This window comes from Meleagris gallopavo, chromosome 8 (assembly GCF_000146605.3).
Source record: "Meleagris gallopavo isolate NT-WF06-2002-E0010 breed Aviagen turkey brand Nicholas breeding stock chromosome 8, Turkey_5.1, whole genome shotgun sequence".
NCBI lineage: Eukaryota > Metazoa > Chordata > Aves > Galliformes > Phasianidae > Meleagris > Meleagris gallopavo.
Genome location: NC_015018.2, coordinates 29,571,804 through 29,586,229, shown reverse-complemented (window position 1 = coordinate 29,586,229; position 14,426 = coordinate 29,571,804). Strand labels below are relative to the sequence as shown.

Below are 14,426 nucleotides of genomic sequence, written 5' to 3'. Positions count from 1 at the left end.
TCATTTACATACTTAATAGTGTATAAAAATAAATCAGGCACAAAGGAATAAAATACCTTAATCCTGTTACACTCCGTTTCATACCTTGCTAATCATTTATTAATTTTGAGTTTTTCTGATTTCCTGTTGAGTTTTTTCCCAGTTTTTAAGGAATTTTTTATACCAACGTTATGAATTTTAACACGCACAGCCAGCAATACTGGTCTGATACGTGAGGATCTGAGTTTTAATAGCAGCTAAATGAAAGCCAGCCCCAACTATTTACAACCACATCAGACAAGGGAAACAGGAGCATCACAAAACAAACCATCTCTCACTGCATAGCAGTGCTCCAGGAAGGCAGGACACTTCTCAAGGAGATTGGAAATGATGTCTGGACAATGGCTTCAGCGAGGGGTCCAGTTTACGAGAATTACTTCAGAGGTAAATTCAATGCCTGAAACTTCATCTGTCTAAAGAGGAAGGTATCTCATACTAAAAGCCTCTTTTAGTAGATCAGACAGAAGCGTTACGATTTGAAGGTCAAAAGATAAAAAGCTGTGATAACTGAAATCAGGAATTAAAACAGAGGTGGACTGGAAGATGTTCATCTAAGTAGCTACGTATCAAGGGAGCCATAAAAGCCATTAAGAAAATGGATCAATTATCAATTCTTCCAGCTTTCACATCCACATAGAGCAGCTCAACTTTGTCAAGATGCAGTTAGGGATGGCACCGCTGGCAGCAGCCCCTCTGCTGCTGCACAAACACACACTGCTGGCACGAGCTCCTTAACAAGCAGAAAACAAGTGCAAGGTATCTGATAACGCACTGAAATTACATCTACGCAAATAGAAAAATGGATTTTTTGTGATCTTTTCAAATGAAACTCACCCTTTTCCTTCGACTATTGCTTCCTTAAGGTGAATATAGGAGGCAGGAAATATGCCCTTTGAGAGGGAGGGAGAGGAAAAAAATTAACATTGCACGTAATACATTTATCACCTAACAACCCACCAAGATACACCGCCAGGTCTGCACGGAGCCACTGCACCCTTTTAAGTATCAGCATATTTTATTTTAAACATACATTTAAATGTTTTAACACACGACCGTCTGATCAAGTGTTACTGCAACCTCAGCAAATAGATACTCAGTGCTTTGGAGCACCAAGTTCCTACGAGCTGGACGTACTACACAGCAGAGAAAGCATGGTTGAAGGATTATACCACTGAATTCACCTGCATCACACGATGGAGACTCAGAGGTGCTGCTACATTTAGTGAGCGTGGCGGTGATGGGCTGATGGTTGGACCGTGCATCACACTGGGCTGCCTGGCTTCAGTGCATGACATACATGTAAGTGCATGCACATGTAGAACACAGCCATCCCACATCACAACCACAGCTTACATATAGTACTGTCTCTTATCATCAATGGATTGTTATTACGACAAGCCAAAAAGCTCTGCAGCAGACAGTACTGCAAAAGAAGTGCTGCTTTTTTTCTAAAAAAGTTCTAAGTTACTCTCGAGATTCTAAAAGTAATAATTGGAAAATAATATAAAATCATATTTAAAAATATAATTCAAGTCAAGCTGGGGAAAAAAACTTCCTACCAACTCGTTCATAGAACAAGCAGTTCCATTTTCTGTTTGGAAATGCAAAGCAATTCTTAGAAAGCTGAGTAATTCCTTCCTCAATCTGTGCTTTGTTCCCTACATCCCTCTCAGCAGGGCATAGCAGAAGTCTCTCAAACAAGGCTCAACAGCAGTGCTCATTTTATGTCATAAAGTTATGTCTACTCCAAAGTAACTTAAAGCAAAACTGTTTCTTGCAAAGATGGATGAAAAACAAATTCTGCAGAAGTCACTGAAGTGCCTGAGCTCTGAGCTGCACGCCCTGTTTGAATACGTGGGGAGTGAGGTCAGGGAGGGAGCAAGCAAGAAGCAAAAGAAACCAGCAAGCACCACCAAAACCCACCCACCCAGCAAGGGGGGCAGAACAGCTTCAGGGGAGAAAGAAGATGGCACAGGTCATGCAGGTCACCAGAGGAGGAACACACTGATGATCAGAAGGTCTGGCATGCTGGCAAGACGCACCAGTTACAGCAATACCAGCAATGATAGCTGCTGCCCAGATGGGAAGGAGCACACTCATCCTTTTTAGTATCTATGGGCAAGCATATCTTCCACTGCCTTTAAAAAGAATTCTACCAAAGCTTCACATTTTAAGGGTTGCAATTCTACAATATCATAAAATGAGTTTTCTTTCAGAAGTTACTGCATTTAGCTGCAGTTGAACAAACACACCAACACCTGGAATCAATTTAAGCCAAGAGGAATGCATCGTTTCTGCACAGGCTGAATGGGGAATGCTCACAAAATATGATTTGTAAGAAACTTAGCACATCTCTGAAAAAAGAAAGTATTAAAATAGAGTAGAAATAAACACAGACCAGGCCTGGTTAGGAAATGGGTGGGATGAACCACAGAGCTAACTCAGTACTTTCAGACATTCAAAAACAACAACTCTGCATGCAAACATGCAAATTTTAAGTGTTTTAATTTAAAACTCAAAGAAAAAAAAAATACGCAGATAAAAGTTGTGTAATTCCAGTTAATGACTGCTATAAAGTTAAGCCAAAAAATAAAATAAAACGCAACATTACGAGCAGCATTTCTGCTGTTTCCTTACTTTTTATTTCAGAAAAGCTGCTATAAACAGCAGCACTTCATGCACGTTTAAAGCTGAGCAACCAGGCTAAATTGCACTGCAGGAGATTACTGCCCCCCTCACGGAGAATGACTGAAAAATCACAATGTAGATCTCATCGCTTTCCAAGACGCAATTGCACTGTACAGGTAATGTGTTATTTAACAGACAGCAAACTGTCAGCCTGCAAGCAGATCAGCTGAGATGTGAAGCTCTTAACTTTCACAGAGGTGAAGGCTCTGGCACACACGTTGTTGCAGAGCACAAGCTAATGCACATCAAACTATCTGAAGTAACTGCACGTGCATACACTTAAACTGAGGAAAAAAACAGATACACAAGTAAGTTTCTAGGTCTCATTACAGTAAGTTCCAGTTAACTTGAAATATTCCCATTTAGTCCAGGTTGGCAGTACCCCAGTTCCCAGAGATCACTACCACGCAGCAACACGACATGGAAAGATCCCTGTTCAGAGCAGATCCCCAAGGCACCACGCCACGTCACACAGAACAGTGAGCAGCACTCACCTTCTTGGATTTCTTCCTCAGAGTATAACCCCTGTACCAACCTAGGGGGAAAAAGAGGAGATAGCATTAAAACCTTACGCCTCCCAGCAGTTGCTCCTTCCCAGCTCAGCAGCCCTTGCCTCGTTTGCACCAACACACAGTGAGCATCATGGCTAAAAGAAAGCCTTTGAAAGCTATAAACTTGGGGAGGATGGGAAAACTGAAGAGGAAGTCTATGTGGCAGAGATGGTATTCCACACAACGCGTTAAATTGAGATTCATTTCATTTTTATTCATAATTTACCAACATGAACAAAACCAACTTACAAGCATTAACTTTCTGGTACCTACTGTTTGTCTGGTTTGGTTTTAAAACCTGTTTAAGTTGAATGAATTCAAGTTTTCAATTGTAGATCAGCCATCTGTCACCTCTTCAGAAGACAAGAATGTTTCAGGATTTACAGTTCACAAAACAAAGCAGAAAAGCAGGCAGAGGTCGTGAGGAAGTTTGCAAAAACTAAAAACACAAACATGCATCAAAATGTCTGGCAGACAACGTCTACTCTTACAGCAAAATTCCTTACTCTATGCTCCAGGATAAGGAACACAAACTGAAGTCTCAAGCATGGAGGATTTTTCAGCCTATTCACCATATGCACTGGAAAAAAAATCGATTCATTATCTTGTCACTGCCCCAGATCATTGTCCTCTGTGCCCAGGTGGGGACAAGGCCCAAACTGATGAGCTCCATTGCCCTGCCACAGCCACCACCACTATGTCTCTCAGCCACACAGCTCTACCTTTGCCACCTCTTTTCCCAACATAATGTCACTTCAAGTTCTCAATTCCCCTTTTATAGCAGAGGCATGGATGCAGGCAGCTGCCTCCTCATCTCCTGCACCAAATACAGCAAAGGCAGGGCTGGCAGTGACACATGGGTGCAATGGCATCACGAAGCTGCTCTCACCTATGGTGTGGCCCTGCCTCATTTTACTCCCAGCGTTTGTAACCTCTGCCACTTTGGAGGTCCCAAATAAGTGAAAAAAAGAAAACCTGATGGAAAAGAGAGCAAATATCTGATGTCAAACACTGACCTGCAGTACCAGCAAACAATTTCAGATCCTCTTTGGTCTATTTACAGCAAATTCAGCTTCACACAAAACATCAGTGAGAGGAAAATAGGCTGATGCCATAAATGTTTTCTAAATTGACGTGGGCATTGAAGTGGCTTAGTTGCAATGTGACAGGGTTTTGAGCCTCTCCCTATAAAACACTATGGGATACAATGACTGGAAGTACCCATCCAAGTAGATGTCCAACAAAGAAAAGGGAGGCACCTGCAAAAGGCACAGGAAACACTTGGCCAGCACTGTTCTTCTTGATACTTGCTATGCATTTACTCAGGATAGGTATTAATTACATTAAAAAAAGAAGATATATAAGTAAACAACAATAAACAATAACTAAATATTATTGAAGGATGAGAAAAATATTATTTTGAACTGCCTATTTTGGAACCCAAACTACACCTTCCTATAGCAGTTCTACAAATGAGCAGCTGCTCAAATACAAACACTTCGTTTTGAAGCTTATTTACTGCTATATCTAATAGCCTTTCTCCTTAATAAATAAATCTTACTTATTGATCACGTCTCCGTTTTGACTTCTACCCAATTATATAAAGAAACAGAAGTAGGACAACAAAAATAAGGCACTGCTAGTTCAGAATACAGCAAATATTTGTTTAGGGATATCTACTTGAAAAAGCAACCCTTCCTTCCTGACACATGAATGCTATTTATCAAGGCACACGGCTCCGCTGTCATCCAGCTTGTCCCGTAAGGTTCACATTAAGAAGTGCACCAGGAAATTTTCAAATGGAAAAATGAAATTTTCTGCAATTCAACCTGAAATAGTAACAGTAATTTGACTTTAAAGATCCATCATTCTCTCAATTGTTATTAGAAAGGAGATTCATCTTTCCTTTGGGTCCTTGAAGAGCAGAAACATTCCAGTTTAACAACGGAAAGCATCACCAATCCCATCACCAATCCCATCACCAATCCCATCACCAATCCCATCACCTCGATACAAACAGAAGCTGTTTGCCACAAGCCTCAAACTTCACTGAAACTGCATGTGAAAATATCTGTAATAATTGGTTCAGCACTTCAGAGAGCAAATACACTTTTCTGACTAAGTTTTAAAAGATGAAAATGTTTCAGTACTAAAATTAAATTCTGAAGTTTTTTGTTTTTGTTTTTTTAAACCTTCAAGTACCATTTGAAGCACATATAAGCAGAGTCCACAGTAGCAATCAAATCCAGTGCAAAATCCAACAGAAGCCTGGCTGGTCTTACAGCAAAAACCTGCCATAAGCTCTTCTTTTTGACAAAGAGGATTTAGAGAAGGCAGCAGTTACAACCCCACTGCTTCCCAAACCCTACCAAGCCACTGCTTCCAAGGCCAGACACAGCTCCATATCCAGCAGCCCTCCAGGCAGGCTCAGCAGGACAGGCAGGTGTGTGAGCACAGCTGGACATGGGGCACCTGCAGACACCAAGGCACCTCCTGGGGCAATGCTTCCAAAGGGCCTGGGAAGGAACTTGAAGATCAAAGAATTCAAATAATTACCCAATAATGGCAGCTCTGTGAAGAAGAGAGGTAAGAATTACAGCAGCTCATTTCTCATCACAGCGGGGAAGTAATGAGTAACCATTGTACAAAATGCTTGGTAGAACATTAATTTATTTGCACTTCTTTTAATGTAAACTCATCCCAGTCGCACAAAGATGCCAAAAGCCCAAAACCATGAGCTGAGAGCAAAACGTCTTCCTGTTATTTGAGTCGAAGGGGAAAAGCAAGTCATCTCCACCACCCCATTAAGTTACCAGCAGTCACGATTTGACATGGTTTCATGCTCCCTATGCAGGATTCAGTGTTTCTCCCACATTCATTAAATAAACCAATTTAGATACACAAAAACACAAATGTGCTTAATATTTAAATCTACTTTTTTTTTTTTGCATTAAGTTATTATTAAATCATATAACTTCAGATAAGATAACAGAAAAATTACTTTGCATAGTCAAACTTGACATTCCAGTGGCAACCTGAACATTATAGGAAAATGCCAACCCAGAAACAAAAAGAGAATTGATTTGCAGTAGTAATGAATCAAGCTTGTTACATCTGTTGAAATAACACTGTTTAAGTAGATGTAACCATAAAAAAAAAAAAATCTGATTAAACCAATATCTAAAACTAACTTAGCACTCGGACCAGAAGATCAATGTCTAGACACTAAGTCATTCAAAAATGTAAACCAAAGGCATTTGCAAAGTTTAGTTATATCACAGAATCACCAAGGTTGGAAAAGACTTTTGAGATCATCCAAGTCCAACCACCCACCTATCACCAATAGTCCTCACTGAACCATATCCCTCAACACAAAATCCAACTGTCCCTTCAACACCTCCAGGGTCGGTGAACTCCACCGCCTCCCTGGGCAGCCCATTCAACTGCCTGACCACTCTTTCAGAAAAGTAGTATTTATATGTTTATATGTTGCTTATATCTCTCCAGACTGCAGCAGGCTACACAATTTACAGTCTAGGATATAACGAAAGAGATGTATTTTATTTGGCTTGCGACTGGAATAAGGGAGAGCAGAAAAGTGTTCCGACAACTTTTACATTCTGTTGATTATCAAACTCAGCATCCTGATTCCCTTTTTCACAGATCAAGGAGGAAGGATTTTGCTGTGTGTAGTGCTTGTACAGTTTCATATCAAAACAAGCAAAGCATCTGAAAGCCTGAAATCGGTCCATAGCACTGTAGCACATGTACCCAATGTTACAAGAGAGGCATAAATAATTTAGGACCCCGGTGACTTTCAAATTCAGATTATACTTCTTTTAGCAGCAGGTGCCTTCGCATTACCCAAGGGTATCCAAAAACATCTATCATTTCTCTAAACGTAGGACAGATACTGCAATCGATCCATACAAATAAAGCTGTGAGAACATCCATCTTTCATAGAAAAGGAGATGGTTATTCACCAGGTATCGACCACACGCTTCTTCATTCACATCCAGCACTGGTTAATTCTGTGCTCATTAAAAAGAATGCGTTTTGTCCTTTCGCAAGAAAGCAAGTAATTCATCACCTGATAAAGTCACAAACAGAAAAGCAGTTGTAAAAACAATGCTTGGACAACGCACGTTTTGCAAGCTTACCTTCATATGTTTCTAATATGTGCACAGTGTCTCCTATCTGTAAGGAAAGCTCATCTGGTCCCCTCGCGTCGTAATTGTAAAGAGCTAGACAGAGAAAACAAGGCAGTTAGCACGTGCAAGGCAACACAGCTTTCAAGATTGTTACTTCTCCACATAACTGATATTATTATTCATTATTGCTCTTTGTGCAGCTTCTGGCTACGCTTGGTCAAGTTCTTCAATCCAACAGCACATTCCCTTAGATCTCAAAAGGCACACGCAGACTGTTCAAAGTTAGCCTCTGAACCTACTCACAATGCTTTGTTTCTTCATAACAATACATTCAATTAATTTTGTTGGACCTGTCTGTCTTCCAGTACTTTGTGTCAGTGTGATGCAGGAAGCCTCACATGCTGATCTGCCCTAAAGCAGCACTGAATGATCACCTTCAGCCTACACTAAAGCCAAGTGAATGCAGCAAATGCTGGAAGGAAGCTTTGGAAACTGCTCATGCCTCACAGCCATTGACCTGCAGGTTGCTGACACCTCGCAGAGTTCAATTCTGGACAGGGAGAAACTCTGAGAAGAAGAAAAACTGTTTTGTTGTAGATAAAGAAAGAAAGAAAGTCAGACAGAATAGTCAGGTATATGCCAGCAAATAACTCAAATAGAAAAGATGCATCACCCTACTCGTCAGTGACCTGACATTACAAACACTAACTTCAAGTTTTAAAGGGGGGTATTATTTAGAGTTTGTTTGCTTTCTATGAAATGGTAGAAAAGGAAGTTTTTTAGAATTGTCACCTGCAGGAGAACACCTACAAAGTAAAGGCAAGGCCACTTCTCCCCACGCTTCACAAAAGAAGTGCTAAAATCAGGAATGGCTTGAAGAATACCGAACGTTTATCTGACAAATATGCTGCAAGCCAGATTTGATTAAGAAAAAGGTATTTCAAAAATATCTAGAAAACAGTTACAGCCTCTAAAACTACCTTCTGGTTTTGTTTGTTGTTATGTTCCCTGTGGAAGAAATCCCTCTGAGAGAGACAAAGCCTTCTGATACCTGGTAGGATCTGCACAACCGAAGGCTACAAGCCCAGCATTTCACAAGACTGACATTAACGAACTGTAATGAAAGCAGACCAATGAAAGGTTCATTCATATTCCACTTTGAGATGCTACCGATTTCTTAGCTTTGTATTTCCAGTACACAAAAGGCTGAGTTCCTCTGAACAGAGATCTCTTCTTTACAATGGGAGCTTTCAGAGCACAGCATCAAAGGAAAGCTACTTCGTTATTTTCAGCATCTGAGAATCGAGATTCGTTATTTGTCATAATGATCAGATTCCAATAATGCTTTCTCACCTCCATCGAAGTTATCTCTAAACTTTCAGCCATCCCTTGTATAACCAGTTATTTCTGCCTCCCCATCATTTCCCAGGGATACGAGCTGTGCAGCACTGCCCACAAAGGCTCCAGTTGCTCTCTGCCATTACCACTATCAGAATAGAAAGATGCAGATGCATCTCTGGTGTAACTGAGATCAGCCCAGCCCCTCTGGCAGGAGACATTCACAGATGGTTAAACCAAAACAGCTCACGGGACATTAACTGCAGGTAACATTCTCATTACGAATCATCACAAAGCACTTCCACAAAACCCTCAAAGCAAAAACCTACAGCAGAAAGCACAAAGCCACCATTACACAACAGCGAGGTATCAGGCAGGGCACAACCTCTGCTCCCCCCAGGCCATTTATTCCAGGTTCCAGGTGAGCCCAGCAGAGCAGCCCTGCCAGCAGGGAGGTCGGCAACATAAGTGCAACATGCAAAACCTGGTCAGAAGATGCTGAACCCCACCACACAACGTTACTGACATCGAGCACGTGAGGTGGGTCCTTGGTCCTTTTCTGGGTGGTATATGGAACGAGAGAGGTACAAAAAAAAGCAATAGAAATAGGAAAGACAAAAGGTATGCAGCACAGGATCCTACAGAATTTAGGAAAGGACACTTGAAGGTAAAAACGTATAAAGATCAAGCAGAAACTAATAATCACCAGTATTTAATGAAGGCTTTAGAAAGCGATACAGTTTTATTGACATCAAAACAAGTCAAGCTAGCTATTCCTGTTTTAATGTTTTTGTTAACTTTCCCATTATTAAAACGAGATAAATCCTTGCTGCCAGGTATCTGCAGCACAGTATTTCAAAGCCGTAATTGCCATTCTACAGGAGGAGAGCTGTTCTGTGAAAAACATTAACAAAAATTAACATTTTGAACTGTTCTGAGCAGAGGAATGTTAACAACCATGAATACATGGCACGCTTCCTAAACAGCAGCACAAGGGACAGTCTGTTTGATAACACTCAGCAGGAATTTTTTCTGTCGGGTTTTTGGGAGTACCAGAAAGATGAAATTAATCAGTTAGCATGAACTCTCCTCAGTTTGGATGCTTAAATCCAAACTTCTGGCCTTTACTTGCATTTCTTGAACGTCACAGCTGTCACCAGACTCAAGAGAACCTGAGGGTGCTCGAAGTGCAGAATGAGCCCATCTGAACCTTCCGCCTTGGAGACCCCGATGAGTAATCTCACCGTGTAGTACCAAGCACCCAAACCAGTAGAAATTCACATCATGACAGATTAAAAACAGTTCTGTAGCAAGTTCACACTTCAGCGAACCATTTCTCCAACACTTAAGCTGAATAACACTAAGGATCAAAGGCAACTGCAAATAAAAGACATTAAAATTTATATGAGAGCGCTAACTGGTGTCTGTCACAATGAGGAGGGTCACGTAACATGAACTTCACTGTAATGACCAATTCTCTGGACTGAAGATGACAAGCAGCCATCGAGCAGTAATTACTACCCATGACAGCTCCCACTGACCCCAGCTGAGCAACGAGTGGCGGCCAAAGAAGGGAGGCTTATTTCAAAATAATAGAAAGAAAATTTGGCTTGCAGCAGCATTCGTAGATGATGAAACAAACAACCAGAATAACTATAAAGCACATTCCGCCCCTGTGATTACAAAACAAGTTTTGAGCTACTGCATACTCCTATGAAAGCCAGAAGGTAACCCCAAGCACGGGGGATTTTTTATGCAGTGACATCAAAAGTTGTTATGACAGATCAAATGCCCGATTGGAGCTAACAACAATGCTTTAACTAAAGGAAAAGAAAAAAGGGAATAAAGGAATAAAGCACAAAACTGGTACATGTATGTCCTGTCTGGTCAACAACATACAGAGGCACGACCAAATTATGGATCAAGGTCCAGTGTTTTCAAAAAAGAATTACGTAGCCTATAAATTAGCTTTAAAAAAAAAAAAAAAATACTTTGCTACAACTCACAAGCTAGGAGCATGGATACTTTAGCACCCAAAAATGCATGACTAAGACGCAGCCCAAGCAAGTTAACCTCATGGTTAACACAGACTAATTCAGTATCCCAGTGTTCTTCCACAGTGAGCATGGCGCAGTCGAAGAGGTATAGTTAAGCATTTTTCCTATTGCAAACTATAAACTATTCCTATAAACACTCCCCCTCCTTTTATTTATAAGAATACTATTTACAATGCAATCTCTGTACATTAGAGAAATGTTAAGAAGTGATGTCCAAAAGATACCACGAGTAACAAGCCCAAGAAGGATGCTGCTTTATGGCTCAACCAGCACACTGCCCATCCACAGAAACACCAACATTTGCTCAAGCACTTCTGCCACTTCCCCCAGCCTGGAGAATGCTCTGCAGAAGAGATGAAGGATCAGGTTCCTCGTGGCCAGCACACAGGAATCAGCTTTAGGTGAGCAAAGGAGTACTCTATAAAGGGGACCTCCTTCCAGAAGGCAGCTCTCCCTGAAAAAGACCTTTCAAAAGGTGAAGGGAGAAAGCTTCAGTGCTCCAGAAAGAGCTATGTTCTTAGCAGACATCTGTATGACCACCATTTTCTAATTACATTTATAAGGTTACTGTGTAGAAGAGAACAACGTTTTCTCAAAATTACAGAGAAAGAACTAACGAGCTTTCTTTTCCAGTTCCAGGCACCATTAGCTATGATTTCATCTAGAGTTGAAGGAGTCCACTGTATTTGCAAGATCATACCTATGGACCACACTCCCTCAACCACCCTGGGATGGGCATTCTTGTACTGACTCACAAACAGACCGTTTCAGCTGCAGCCTTACACCTACCCTGCTTTTAAAAGCCAAAGCAACCCACACCTCACTGTGACAGGAAAGCAGGGATTTCAGAGCGCATGCTGACGATGAGTAAGGAACAGCTGATCAAAACAAGCAGTGGATGGATTCAGTATGATCTGTTACCAGGCTGATGTGAACACAGAGCAGTATTCAGCAAATCAGTTATCTATGTCAGTTCTATGTCAGCCTATTTGGAGTTCCAGCTCTGGGATTCAATGACCGGAACCAAAGTGGCACGAAAAATGCAAGCAAAAAGAATGCAAAGTCACAAGTGACAGAAAGCATCCTGAAGGCATCTCTCCTTTGTACACTGCTGTTCTCTGCTTAGGACAGCAATGGTTCAGCACCAGAGATATTTCTGCTCATCAGCTGAGTTTCCCAGCCACGATGACCAAGCAGCTGGTAGCAGTCACTGCTCTCACCCAGCCTCTTCCTTCCAGGGCAACAAAGAAGCAGATCTACACAAAATTACTGAAATGTCAAAAGCAAAGGATTAGTGTGGGCACAGAAAGCACAAATTTTCAACTCCAGGAGTTAATAAAGAAAGGAACAATGAATAGGGCATTACAGTAATTGCACTAAAACCCATTTATTACCAAAGAATATAAAACAAACAGCTCTACAGGACTGCATTCATCAATCTATGCGCATTACAGAAATGAGGAGTGCAAGACCAGAAGAATGAAAGAGGTGATAGAGGAAAAGTGGTAAAAAGCAAACAAAGGTAACATCAGTATGTACTGAGAAAGCTTTTCTCTGCATGAAAGCTGAGATTACTTAAGATACCATAAAAATGTTACCACGTAATATTCCCTGGAATATTTTGCATTAAAGCCTGCATTAAACACTTTACGCTCTGGAAAGAAAAAAAAAAAACACACTTAACATATTATCAAGCTTTATTTGATTGTATCTTTAAAAAAAAAATCCAACACCCATAATAATGCTTTTTCATAAAAGCAAATCGAAACCAGAGATAGAAGCAATGCCTACTGCAAATCTTTACCACTGAAAGCACATCAGAAACCTGAAGATTTTCCTCCTTTTTGTCTAAACAGAAGTGCTGGATTTCCATGTCATAGTGACTCCTTAGATCTTCATTACCTATCCTGAAATGTTTCCAATTATCACAGCTGAGGGTAATGAAGAAAAAAGAACACAATTTCACAGATCAGGATTTGCACCTAAGCTTTGCTAAGGATGACTGCCTCATCTGCAAGGCAACCAAGCGCAGACCTTCCCAAGTTACTGAAGTCACCCTCTGCATTCTCATCCCTGGTTTCTCCAAGCTGAGATCACAGTTCTCAGTACTTCGGTTGTTTTGTCATCCAAACTGCAACAAACCAGTCAATTTGCACAGGAACACACTGAATTTGGAGGTGAATCTGAGCACGCTGGCTCAGTGAGCCAAGGGCCACCCAAGCTGTAAGCATCACTAAGCACTAAGTCAGGTTGTGGAACAGATGGCAGCACAGGGGAGCAAGATGTTTTGCAACACATCTGGTCTCTTATCACTACCCAGCATGAATTAGTAAGCTGAAGAGACTTTGTAAATCCAGGAAAAAAATAAAATAAAAATAAAAATAAAAAAACAAACTGAAGTCATTTTGCCTTCCAGAAGTGTAAGCACTGTGCTGCTGCATCCTCCAGGCAGATCTCACGTAGGAGAGAACAAGATGCTCGCTCCTTTCCACATGAATAAGAAATAAAATAAAATGGAGTCCTACTCCTATCTAAGGGTCATTCAAATTCTGGCTTTTCTCCTCTCACCCTTGAAGACAGATGCTGGTTCTAACGGAGTTGATGAAGATGCCAACTCTTACCAGCCTTCTCCTTCCTCTTTTTGCAAATTAATCTGCACTCTGAATGCTTCAACCAATAAGCGCTGAGGATATGAAGTCAAAAATAGTGTTAAAAAAAGAGAGATCACCACTGACTGTAACATTAATAATGTGGCATACTGCATAGGTAACATAAAGGACAGTCAAGAACATTTCAATTAATTTTTAGTATTAAAAAGTCCCTTAACTGAAACACATGATATGCGATAATCAAATAACCCAAACTCTTCTATGCTGGCATTTGTAGTCAGGAAAATTCTGACTTCCACAAGCACGAAAGACGGTCCAGAGGCAGATAGATGTCTTGGCATTTGTCTTCTGCTAACCCAGAATCACACAGTTTTGACCTTCCCCTGATTTTCCTGTACTTCTCTGCTAAAAGCAATAGCTTGGCTCTCACTGTAGTGGTCAACAGGTCATGTTCTTAAAGAAGGCAATGACAAAATGCGACCATGCACTGCTCCATCCCTGCCACAGTGCACCTGAAGGACCTCTGTGCCTTTAACAGCTGAAACCTGAAATGGCTTCTTCCCAAAATCTTTGCAAAATCTTTGATATTGTTGTTCATAAAACACATCAACATACACGCTGGGCATGAGGAAGGAGGAAATGAGTTAAACGCCGGATGGAAGAACTCGTGCAGCTTACGGTCAGTGCTGGCACAGGATGCAGTGTGTATGAGCCAGCCAGGAGTCAACAGAGGCCAGTTAATCAGACTGAGGCTGCACAAAAGATCAGTGACCCAAGCAGGCATTTCTTCAGTGATAACTAAGAAAAAAAAAATGATACAGCAAACAGAAAACAGAGAAAGCAAGAACTTGTGGCCAAGCACAGGAGGGCAACGGCATCAACTTCAGCCAGCAGCGCCCACAGCCTTGGAGAAGGTCCCAAAAAGAGCAGCACAGATCACAGTCACCTTTCCAATCACAGAGTCAGGTGCATACATCCCCAAATGCAACCATC

The 14,426-nt window shown here is 41.1% G+C and overlaps 1 protein-coding gene across 1 annotated transcript in view; it reads right to left on the bottom strand.

Moving 5' to 3' along the window:
• Window positions 1–7,544, bottom strand: part of LOC100544294 (dedicator of cytokinesis protein 1-like) — a 32,731-nt gene extending 25,187 nt beyond the window's left edge. The window contains exons 1-3 of the mRNA XM_031554529.1: window positions 7,439–7,544; window positions 3,222–3,262; window positions 874–929 (exon numbers count right to left, since the gene is read on the bottom strand). The gene's annotated coding sequence lies outside the window, so the exon portion shown is untranslated. The remainder of the gene's footprint in view (window positions 1–873; window positions 930–3,221; window positions 3,263–7,438) is intronic.
• Between the last annotated feature and the right edge of the window lie 6,882 nt (window positions 7,545–14,426).